The following is a 12,662-nucleotide window of genomic DNA, read 5'->3' on the forward strand; positions in this document are numbered from 1 at the left end:
TTAGTCCTTGCGCAACGACTGTATGTCCAGAACCATCATTGACCTTTTGCGGTTTGAAATAAGGTAGAAAAGTTCATTTGCCTCTCAAAATCTTTATAATAAAATGTCTTCCAGGATGTTCCACAAATATTTGTGTTTTCCCCCAATTGAAGTGTGCGTCTAAGAAAGTCTAAATAAAGCAACAATTTATTAAATACCCACCATGGAGAAAGCACTTGCAATTTTAGTGATGGAATTTTAGTTCTCTGTTCAGAGGATTGTCTTTATCATCATTGTTTTCAACAACATTGTTGCCTCTGGGCTCATTATTTCTATGCTTCTTATATATTCATATGTCAGGCTCATAGTAGAACTGGTCATATAGCGTGAGTTTGGTTTACAGTATCTGTGCAGTATCGCAGTTAAGACTATGGGTTTTACATACTGACTCCATAGCCAATAGCCGTAACTGTTCCATTGTATTGTTCCCGCTTATTACTCTAAATAATATATTAAATTCTTAAATTAGGCCATTACCAGAGTAAGTATTCACTAAATATTCTAGATAAATGTTTGAGACTATTTAGGCTTTTCAGAACTGAAACTAGGGGAAGTACACTGTAACCTTATGTAACTAATGGGGTAGGACTGAAAATGTGGTGACCATCCCCTAAAATAAAAAGTCCTGTGAACTTTCAGGAAAATTCAGAGTTAATGTGATGGCTTTTGAAGTTCCAAGTGAAGAATCAGAAAACTTTAGAGTTAGAATTAGGGAAACTCACATTAAGGTCTGGAGGTAAGTTGTCTAGGTACTTCTAGACTTTACATTTCTGATTTGAGGAAACCCTGATGGGCAAGACTCCCCTAGCCATTGCCATTGTTAGGAATCATTTAAACAAAATCAATGACAGTGGTCTCTGTTATGAACTGAATGTGTGTGTCTTCTCAAAATGCATATGTTGAAATTTAATCTCCAAATGATGGTATTTGGAGGCAGGGCCTTTGGGAGGTAATTAGGTCATGAGGATGGAGCTCATCAGTGGGACTAGTGTTCTAAAGAAGAGTCCAGGGAGGTAGCTTGCCTTCTGTCTGCTATGTCCAGATATGAGGAGAAGTCTGCAATTTGTAACCCATAAGAGGGCTCCTACCAGAAGGCAACTATGCTAGCACCCTGATCTTGGACTTACAGCCTCCAGAATTGTGAGAAATAAATTTTTGTCATTTATAAAATACCCATTCTATGGAATATTTGTTGCAGCAGCTCAAGCTGACTATAGTCTCTAAAATTTAAATCTGTATATTCTTTGCGTTACAGAGAGCTAATGCAGAATTTGGAAATTTTTATAGGTCAACACATTGTAGAAACTTTAAAGCTAAAATTGGCTGAAATTCTTTTCTATGGCTTTTGATTAAATAAAATTTTAGACAGAGTTAAAGCAGGGAAAGGAAATTTTTGGGAGGGGAGAGGAAAATATTTATACTCCTGACAAAATCATATCAATAATAAGTGATGTGATCTCAGGTAATTTATATTTTTTTATATCTCAATTTACATAGTATTAATGATAAATAATACAAAGTATCAGGACTGTTTTTTAGTTCAAGTTGTTCATTTAAACATTTATTTAATATTTGCTTGTTAAACATTTGTCGAGTTTCCTCTATGGGCCAGGTGGTAGAGGTACAAAGATGAGTAAGTCATTTGTCCCAGTTTCCAAGAAGAAATTCAGTCTAGTAGGAATAAAAATAGTCCCTCAGATGAGAAATGTTTGAAGTTTCATGGGTGAAAAAGAAGAAAGAAACTGCTTAAGAAAGTCAGGGAAATCTTCAGAGAAGAGGCAGGATCTGCCCTGAATCTTCAGAGTCCCAGAAGAAAGGAACAGCAGGCAAAAGTATGGGAAGAATGAGTGTTTTTGAAGAGCAGCGAGAAAGTTGGCCATCTGGGGATAGGAAAAGTGAGGAGTGGGATCGCATGGTAAGGGAAAAAAATGAAAGAAATACATGGTCGGGTGCTGGGTTACTTAGTCACTTGAGGCTCGGACTCTTGATTTCAGCTCAGCTCATGATCTTAGGGTGGTGGGATCAAGCCCTGCGACAGGCTCCATGCTCAGCAGGGAGTCTTCTTGAGATTCTCTCCCTCTCCCTCTTCCTCTTCCTCTACTCCTCCCTCTACTCACATACTCTCTCTCCCTTTCTTTCTCTATAAAATAAATAAATAAATCTTAAAAAAAAGAAAAAAAACACACGGTGAAAGATTTTGTTAGCCACATGAGAAAGTCTGGACTTGATCCTGAAGATAATGAGGAATCACTAAAGGTATTTAAGCGCTGTGATGATTTTTAAAAACTCTCTGCATTTAAAATGTATGCTACATAATCTCTTTTATATCCTTCCTTAATTTTGTTTAAATGGCTTGCTATTGGAGTCCTCAGAGTATCACTATTTTTATACTCTTCAGGGCCTCATTGACCCTTTCCTGACTCTAAATTACTTCTATTATAAACTGCCTTTAAGTCCATGCCAATTGTGCCAAAGCGAAGATACGGTTAATGTAATCCCTGAAGAGAACTCACTCATGAAATGTAATGTATATTCCTGAATCATTCGGTATGAGGGTCATGCATTTATATTAACTGTGTAATTTCCATACTTGGCCTTCAGTCACTGCATCTGGCTCTACACAGCTGAAGATGGTTAATAGTCACACAAAACATGGAACTACCTAGGAGTATAAAAACTTAAAATTAAGAAATGTGGACAAAAAAAAAAAAAAGAAATGTGGACAGGTCCAGTTGGTCAAACTGAGTTTCTGTGGGCATAAAGAATTTTGATAGTTATTTGTAAAAGGGACTTATATATTTTTAGAATACTATGACATTTTTGGATAAAAGTCTCTGAGTAAGGCATCAAGTATTATTTTACTGAATGTCCAAGGCTTTGAAATAATCTTAACATTCTTGCATATTGTAAAATACTTGGATTAATTGATATTTCGAAATTTATCTTTCCTGGGACTTGAAGGTTTCCTTGGTGCTCTAGTTTGAGATAAAATGTTTCGTATCTTCTTAGTCCATTGCCCTTTTCATGAACTTCTTAAGAATATGTATAATTATAGCTCTTGGCTGCTGATTAGACTATCTAAATTTAATTAGGATGAAAACATCTTTTTAAAATGAATTGATAGTTCATGTTGATGAATAAAATATCTGCACAACTTGTTCAAAGTTGGGCCTAGAATAGGGAAAGAAGATAATTAACACATGTGAATATATGGTACACTCTCTATATATTTAATATAAAACATACATTAGACAATTTAGAATTCCACAGGCAAATGAAACACAAATCCTCCGAGACATTAAAAGTTGTTTCATGAAAAAAGACCATAATCAAGTAAGTCTGGCAATGCCGAATTATTATGTTACTCCCCCTTTCCTAGAAAACATTAACACTTATTAGTTCTTTAAAGTCTTCTAGATTTTCTCCCGTAAAGAAACCCATTGTTTAACCTAATACTTCCAAAACTTATTTGTGTTGGGAAACTTTCCTCTCCCTAGAACATTTATTAATATCTCATGGGACTCTAGTATTCTAAGGAACATTTTCTGGGAAAAGTTGACATAGAATATAAGTAAATATAATTTATTATATACACAGAGGTGCACCCAATAAACACAACACATTGCCCCTGATGAAGTAGAGCAGGCTGTCTTGACATAAGCTGTGTACTTTGAAGTTTTATAATTGAATACAGTGCCTGGAACACAGTAGGTATTAAACAAATATCTACTGGAGTGACCTTCTTTTATCGTGTAGTCATTCACTCTCCCCACCCCCGCTCCAATGGCCAATTTCCTATAACACTCCCTGAAGCTACTTTTGCCTGTGGTCAGTCAAGCCAAGTGAGTTATTAAGACCCCTTGTAATGAAAACCCTGTGCTCAGCATATTTTAACTTGTGTTATAGCAAGGAGCTTCTTTTGATGGTTGTAAAACTCTCCTTCGCCCTGAAACCCTAGCATGCTGGAATAGATCATGCAGCCATGAAGCATCAGAGGATTGTTTTCTCAATGCTACATTATCTCCGCCCCTGTTGAAGAAGGTACTAGTCTTCAGGGCTCACTGCTCTTCTCGGGCCTCACACTTTCTCAGCATTCTCTACTCTGATGACATTTCTTCATGTAGGGTTTGATCATTCCAGGTTCAGGATTTGGGGTTCCCAAATCCATGGGAAGCCATGTGCTGAAGTCCACTCTGTATTTCCTGAAATTTAGAAGAATATAATGGCTTTTCTATCTCCCAAGGTTTTTCTTTTCCTTTTTTTCATTTGCATAAACTTAAATGGCTTCTATTTTTTAAAGTAAATTTATTTTTTATTTGTGTTCAATTTGCCAACATATAGAATAACACCCAGTGCTCATCCCATCAGTGCCCACCTCAGTGCCCATCACCCAGTCACCCCCACACCCTGCCCACCTCCCCTTCCACCACCCCTACTTCGTTTCCCAGAGTTAGGAGTCTTTCATGTTCTGTCTCCCTTTCTGATATTTCCCATCCCAAGGTTTTTCTATGAACTCCTTCAGCAAACATTTTAGTGCTGACTGACTTTTGAAACTATAGAGGTGAGATATAGATTATTCAAAATGTTCTCCTGGTCTAATTACAAAGCATGCACATAACCAACAATCACAGTTCCGAGTGATAATAAATATGATCATAGTATGCACAGGAAGCAGTGTTATCTCCTGGAAGAGGAATAGTCAAATACCCTCAGATTCTTTGTCTTTCTTCCTCCACTGTACAACTGAAAAAAAAAAAATCCACCTTTCTTATCTCTTCTGGACCCAAACCACTATTGAAGGTAGTGGATCACACAACTAGGCTAACGGATCCCTTTAAAATTTGTGACTATGTACTCCGAATAAGGTCTCAACAACACTCAGTAATTCTGTTATGCCTTTTTTTTTTTTTTTTTAAGGCTCAGTTTGGAATTCTTTAAGACCATTCTTACCAATTTATCTTCTTCCCTTAGACCTCCTTCTTTGGAAACCTTTTAAATATACACTCTTAGTTGCTAATCTTATTCTTTTTTTTTTTTTTTTTTTTTTTTTTTTTTTTTTTTTTTTTAATAAATAGAAGATCTGTTAGTAACTTCCTCACCTTCCCACCAACCAAACTGACAGGCTACCTGCCTCTGTACTCCTTGCCCTCCTTCTTCCTGCTACGTTGGAAGAAGTGTCCCTCCTTTAATCAAAGGTCAGTGTCTCCCTCTTTTGCCTTATATCTCTACTAGTGTTTCTCTCTTCTACTCAGTTAATCTCTCTGTCTCTGCTGGGGCATTTCCACCAGTTGAACATCTTCCAATATCTCCCATGTTGAAAAAAATCAAAAGATGGTGGAGAAAAGAAGGGAAACTTGTTTTTTAAGCACTCTAACTTCTAACCCATTTCTTTGCCCCATCTCACATCCAAATTTATTGAAACAACTCTCTACACACTCTGCCTGTCCCTCCTCACTCTTCTTTACTTTTCAATCTCCTCCAATCTGGCTCTGTTTTCATATCTTCATTGATGCTGATCTTTATGCCATTAAAACCAATAAAGTCTTTTTCTGTCCTCATTTTACTAGACCTGTCAGCAACCTATAATATGACATGTAGGCCCTTATCGAGCCCTCTCTGGCCTTGGCTTCTCTATCTGTTCTCCTGATTATTTTCCTATCACATGGGCCATTCCTTCTTTCATTCTTCTTTGGTGCTCTTTCTAATGATTATTATTTTTCAGGACTTGGCTCTCCCTTTTTATTTGGCTGAACTTTCTCATTATGTGATCTCATCCATTTCCATGGTTTTATATTTCTCTGTTGTGTTGTGACTCCTTTGAGCTTCAGAATCATATCCAACTACCCACTTGAAAATATTTCATCACTGACTCAGTTTGGGAAGTATCATGAGGTGGCCTCATTTGGCATTCTATTCCACTCGCTACAGGTGTGGGAAGTCTCCCTTCCAGACCACCATCTCCCCACTAACTATCCAGGGCTTTCTCAATATTATGAGTTGCTGGGATATTGAAAAATGATTTGTGTACTTGTCCATATGAGGTAAGTCAGAGAAGAGTCAAGCAAAATCTGAAGCGCCAACAGGTGTCACTCCTGCTGAGCAGTGGCTGGGAGAAATGCCAGAAGCTATTGAAGAGATGCCTTTATTAGACATTGATGAAAAGAACAGCTTGCATAACCTCTGGGCACAGGGGATGGACAGTGATTATATAAAAAATAGGCCAGGGTACTCATCAGATGATGACTTCCACATGGTTCCTAGGTGTTTTAGCAATGCTCCTCAGTATGGCCCTTTCCTGTCCACATGGCCCATTTGGTCTAGCCCTCTTGACCCGTACCACCAACCTCTCTACTCCCATCACTGCCATCTCATTGTTCCTTTTCATCTCAGGGAATCTCTTCTTTTCTGGCTAATGGGAAAGGGAATAGGATTGCAGGGGTGGGTGAGGGCATGGTAGAGCAAAGGTCTGATCAGCCTTAAGTCTCTCTCAATCATTTTATCCATTTAATCCTGTCATGTTTTAAAAGGATCCAAAGCCAGGAAGTCTCCCTCTTTTCTCTGGATTCTACAGCCAGATCCTTACCTTAATTCAATTGAGTACAGAATAACATGGCTGTTTGAATAGAGCTTGGGAAGGGAGAAAGTAAACATCAGAAAATATATCAAACTGTTATCTCACCAAGATGTCTCTTGAGTCAGCTCAGGCTGCTATAACAAGATACCATGGGCTAGGTAGCGTAAACAACAGAAATGTATTTTCTTACAGTTCTGGAAGCTGGAAAGTCCAAAGTCAAGATTCAGTTTCGGGTGAGAACTTTTTTTCTGGCTTGCTGTCCTTAGGAGGCCTTGCTGTCAGAATGAGGGAGAAAATAAGGGAGAGAGAGGAGGAGAGAATAAGGGAGGGAGGGAGAGAGAGAAAATGTAAAAGGACACCAGTTTTATAGGCCACTCCACTTTTATGACTTCATTTAATCCTATCATCTTAAAGGCCCTATCTCTACTATAGTCATATAGGGAGTTAAGCCTTCACCATATGGATGGGGTGGAAGTCCATAGATTTGTCTAATAGGAATTTCAAGTTTTAACATGTCTTAAAACAGATCACCTTCCCTCCTCAAATCCCCACATTCTCATCCACCAAAACTTCCCATTACAGTCTTTTTTCTCAGATTTAGTAATCAGCACAATTATCTGACTACTTGCTTTAGCATAAAACTTGGAGCCATTCATTCCTGAGTCTTCTAATTTTCTTATTCTGTATATCAAACCCCAAAGCAAGACTGTGCCTTTTTCCCTATATAATTCCTTGAATTTTTCACCCCTCCACGTCTACAGTTACATCAGTGCATGCCACCATCACCTGGACTGCTATCCTCCTTAAATGATATCCCCACTTATCTTTCCACCTTACAATTCACTCCTGCAGCTTGAGTAATTTTATCAAGATGTCAATCAAATTATTACACCTTCCTACATGAAACTTTTCAATGACTCTCATTGCACATAAAATACAGTCCAATTGTTTACCTCGGTCTACAAGACTCTGGTAAAATCTTTGGGTCTTAAAGAAAAAATATTTAAATGTTACTGAAATTCAAATGGGGGAAGAAATGCTTAAATCTACTTTGTGAGAAACAGCAATGTGGAAGAAGAGAGATGATAGACAGGAGAAAGACAGCTGGTGACAGGAAGACATATATAGAGTCTATTGATACAATCCAGAGGGAAGTTATAGAAGTCAAAACTAAGGTAGAAGGTATTGAGATGAGGGAATATATTGAAGAATATTTATGAGATATAGAAAAAAAAAAAAGCCATGCTGAACTGGCATGACAATGGAAGATACAATAAGGGAGCAGGCTCCTCCCAGACTTCTGACTCTGGTACCTGAGTGCACTGCAGGATCATTCACTTAGGTAGAGTTGTAGGAGGAGGAAAGATTTGTGAGGGTGTCAATAAGTTCCTTCTGACACATGCTAAGTTTAAAAGTCTATGGAAAAATCATGAGTCATGTTCACCAGGCTGCTGGATATAGATTTCTGGGACCTATGGTGTAAAGATTTGACAATAAGAGAGGGTTCAAAGTCCAAAGGATGGAATCCTTAATTGCAGACTTTTTCAGTATATAGAGGAAGAAAAGGAGTCAGTGGAAGAGATGGAGGAGAAGGGGATAGAAATATGAATGGAAAACCAGTCTATCAGAAACCCCTAGGGAGGTGAGTAGGAGATGACAGCAAATGTTGCAAAAGAAATCAAAGAGATGGGAACTAAAACTTGTTCTTTGGGTTTACAGACAGAAGTCATGAGTGGTATTTGGAGAGTAGTTGGGGAGAGATTGTAGGGATAGAGGTGGATAATAGTGTTTTGAGGATAGAATGAGAGTTTTATTTTCAAGAAGCTTGATTGAAAAGGAAACGACAGAGCTAGAATGTTGTCTAGTGGGAGCCATACTGTCAAAGGAAGGTTTTGTTTTAGATTTTGTTGTTTTTGCAATTAGAAGAGAAGGAGCCATGAATTATGCAGACACCTGTCAACGAATGCATCTACTAACAAATAGCAAAATAGGAGAATAGGATAGTAGATGGTGAGGGAAGGAGGAGCCTTCGTCAAATAAGGTAACGCATCTCTTTAAATTTGTCCTTGTCAAATATCAGAAAGGGAGACAGAATATAAAGACTCCTAACTCTGGGAAGTGAACTAGGGGTGGTGGAAGGGGAGGTGGGTGGGCAGTGGGGGTGACTGGATGACGGGCACTGAGGGGGGCACTTGACGGGATGAGCACTGGGTGTTATTCTGTATGTTGGCAAATTGAACACCAATAAAAAATAAATTTATTATTAAAAAAATAAATTTGTCCTTGTCACCCACCAATCAATAGCATGGGGTTGATGCATATACTTTATTTCTTATTGAATAGAACTTTATGTTTTCTATGAAGTTAAAAAGTTAATGAGACATTTCTGTGTGTTTTATCTCCAAAATGCCTAAATAAATTTTGTTTTTGACTTTTGTATGGCTTATAACTGATTTATTTCCTTCTTGGTGGGTGGTCTTAGAGAGATAAAATTTGACTACACGCTGCAGTGACATTTTATTCTCCCTGAACTTCTTCCTGTACAAACTGAAGTCTATATGACTCTTATGAGTTAAACTATAAAAATTTCAAAATACATTACCACTTTTGTGCTGTTGATCACTGAAGTCCTAATCATTCCAGCTACAGCATGTTTTACTTTGTTGTTTTTTTTTTAATTAGACCTTAGACATCAATTCTTTTCTCCACAATTCAGTTAATTTTTATTTGACAACTTAGCTTGTTATAGGAACAATTGAAAAACTCACCTAATTAAAATTTACAGATCATAAACTTTAATTCAGTAGTAAGGTTAACTTTACTCTAAGCTATTGAGTGTCAGTGATTACTTTTCCAGTGGGAGTGAAGACAAAAGCCAAACAGAACTTTTCATCTCTTTTATCGTTAGCGTAAACTATCCCCAACCAAAATACTAAAGTGAAAGCCCTAGGAAAAATCCTCGATATGAATCAAAACTGCACTACTGTAGATGGCAAAGATTCTGTTCTCAAGAAGTATGAGATGCTTTAAAAAGAAAGTGTTAAATGTAATCTTATCAGAACTAGATGGAGAGGGCTTGATCATCTTAGAAATAGTTCACTGCTTAGAAGTTTCACTAGTTGACATTAGTTCTAATTCACTAGTTCTGGTGGCCTGAAGCATTATATGCACTTCTGCTTTGGAGAAAGAGAATGGGTTAGAGGAGAGAATACTTGGGAATAGACATCTCAGAATTGCAAATCTTTTTCCTTTCTGCTTTGTGAGTGGCATCCAACCATGCTAAAGATATCTGGCCATGGCAACAGACTGCATTTGTCTTAACTGCTTCTCATACAAAACTTGGATACACTACAATGAGATTATTTTTAAAAGATAGGGGCACAGAAGTATTTTGCTGTGAATGGAATTAAGGTACCCATATCCCATTGTCCTCGGTAGACATAGTCCACTATACCCACATAATCCCGTTGTCCTCCATAGACATAGTCCAATGTAGTCCTTAATCTACGTTGTGGAAAACTGTGGGAATTTTCAGGTCTTCTCCCATTTTTTCTTTATACCTTAGATGAAATTACACAGTATTTAACACACAGTTTGGCTTATTTGTATATTTGCATGTTTAAATCCATTCATCTGTAAAATGGCATTATAATGCTACATAGTCCACAGGGCCTTTTGAAAAGAAAAATGAGATTGATCTATTTACAGCAATTAGAATTACCCAGCACAGTTTAAACACTCAATAGGTATTGGCTATTATTATTAATTATTCACTTATGCAATGCATATTTGTTAACCACGTGTCATGTTCAGGGTGCTGTGTTGACATAGTGCTCATTTATTTATTCATTCAATATTTACTGAGCATATATGATGAGTTGGGTTTTATACTAGGTGCTGGGGACACAACAGTGATTACAATAAAGTTCAGTCCCTCGTGGATTTTATAGTATAAGCAGAATGAGAAATGATAAACAAATAAGTATAGAATATAGAATACAATATCAAGAAATAAGGCTCTGAAAGATAAATTGTGTAGGATATAATAGTAAGGAAGATAGACATAGACCTTACACTCACTAATTAAACTCTAGACAAAATAAAGACAAACATGGGAATTTAAAATTAAGGAATGGAGCAGTTCTGAATGGTCACAGGGTCCAAGGAGTAGCTATGGGTATGGATGGTTGAAATGATGTTTATTGGCGGGGAGTAGAGGGTGATTCACTGATGTTGCAAAGGCCAAGAATCTGTGAACTTGGGAGTTGAATGGTTCATCCATACATACCCTGATTTGGCATTGACTTGTAACCTGGGAAAGACCTGAATAGGAACCTCCTTAAGTCAGAACATAGATGTTATTATAAAGTTCAAATGAGATATTGGTCTAGATAGAAATTCACTGTAATGGAAAAATATTTGGTTTCTAATTAAGGCATTCCCATCCCAGAGTTTTAAGAATTTTTGTTTTTTGTTATCTTTTTTTTTTTTAAGTAAAATGACAGTTTTTAATAGGCGTCTTGAAGACTTGATTGCATAAAAAGACCATAAGAGCTCCATATATTGGGAGATTGATAAATTGAATTCCTTCAGAAAAATAAATTTGGTTCAAGTTTATATGATAATGAACCCAGTTCACCATCAACCCTGACAGCATTCTTGGCCAAGCAGATTGTCAGAAAGGGTTATATAGAGTGTTTTAGACTATCTGGGGGTACCTGGGTGGTATAGTGTCTGACTCCTGGTTTCGGCTCAGGTCGTGATCCCATAGTTATGGGAATAAACCCTGGCTGGACTCTGCACTCAGCAAGGAGTCTGTTTGAGACTCTCTCCCTTTCCCTCTGCCCCTCCATTTGTGCTCTCTCTCTGAAATATATAAATAAATATTTTTTAAAACGTTTTAGACAATCTATGGTGGCCTGCTAGGAGTGTCCTCGCCTTAGACCCAAAGTTCCACACTCTAGTGTATTCCAGTTATCCCCAGTGAAAAAAAATATTGACAAATGAGGACCTTTCCTCTGTTCCTGGTGATGTGCCTGTGGCCAGATGTGGCACCAGGACTCCAGCTCCCCATTTGTAACATCTTTGAGTCGCTATATTGGAAAGATAAAGTTTGGCTCTTTATTTTTTTTAAAGATTTTATTTACTTATTCATTCATTCATATTTGAGAGAGCAAGAGAGCAAACACACACAAGCATGAGGGGCAAAGAGGGAGAGAGAGAGAATCCCAAGCAGACTTCATGCTAAGTGAAGCCTGATGGGAGTCCAACCTCACAACCATGAGATCATGACCTGAACTGAAACCAAAAGCTGGACACTCAACTGACTAAGCCACCTAGATGCCCTTAAACTTTGACTTTTAAAAGAGAGATTAGAGGCCTTGCTTTCTCAGTTCACAACTACTTCCACCTACGTCTGATGCTACCAAAAAAAAGAAGAAATGACATATCATAGAGTTTGATTCGGGGAAAGGAGGAAGCTAATAAAAAGAAAAAAAAATGTGTGAAACCATAAATAAAAAGCACATAGATTGTGAAAGCTGTTCTTTTTAATGCGTTGGAGATGTTAATAATTTACTTTAGTGTTTCTTATTCAATAGGACATTTTGAATAGCAACATGGTGCCAGTTATATTACAAAGACATTTTTAGATTAATCATTGATTTTTTTAAATAAGTAATTTGTTTTTTAAATGTAGAAATGATGAACTCTTTAAAACAGAATTCATTTGTTTCAGTTTTTCAAACTAGAAACTTAAAAACTAAAGAGTTATCACAGAATCCTCATGCAGGGTAAGTTATATTGCATTGCCTGGAGAAGCACACACTGTATGCCTTCTACAGTTGACATTGCTGAATGCCTGCCGGATGAAAAACAATTGGTAAAAGAAACCATGGAACTGCCACTTTCCAAAACTACAGTAATTCATCGAATTAAAAACTGAGCTACAAAATATTAAGATCGAGTCAATATTTTCTCTATAAAACTGTACGTTTTCCTTAAAAATGAAAATACTTACAGATATGGCTGGGTTTGCCATTTTGCTTAT

The 12,662-nt window shown here is 37.2% G+C and overlaps 1 long non-coding RNA gene across 1 annotated transcript in view; it reads right to left on the reverse strand.

Moving 5' to 3' along the window:
- Nucleotides 1-1,570: 1,570 nt before the first annotated feature.
- The window catches only part of LOC140637090 (uncharacterized), a 39,486-nt gene continuing 28,394 nt past the window's right edge, over nucleotides 1,571-12,662 (reverse strand). The window contains exons 5-6 of the long non-coding RNA XR_012034325.1: nucleotides 6,804-6,888; nucleotides 1,571-4,241 (exon numbers count right to left, since the gene is read on the reverse strand). This is a non-coding gene — a long non-coding RNA (uncharacterized lncRNA). The remainder of the gene's footprint in view (nucleotides 4,242-6,803; nucleotides 6,889-12,662) is intronic.

This window comes from Canis lupus, chromosome 1 (genome assembly GCF_048164855.1).
Source record: "Canis lupus baileyi chromosome 1, mCanLup2.hap1, whole genome shotgun sequence".
Taxonomy (NCBI): Eukaryota; Metazoa; Chordata; class Mammalia; order Carnivora; family Canidae; genus Canis; species Canis lupus.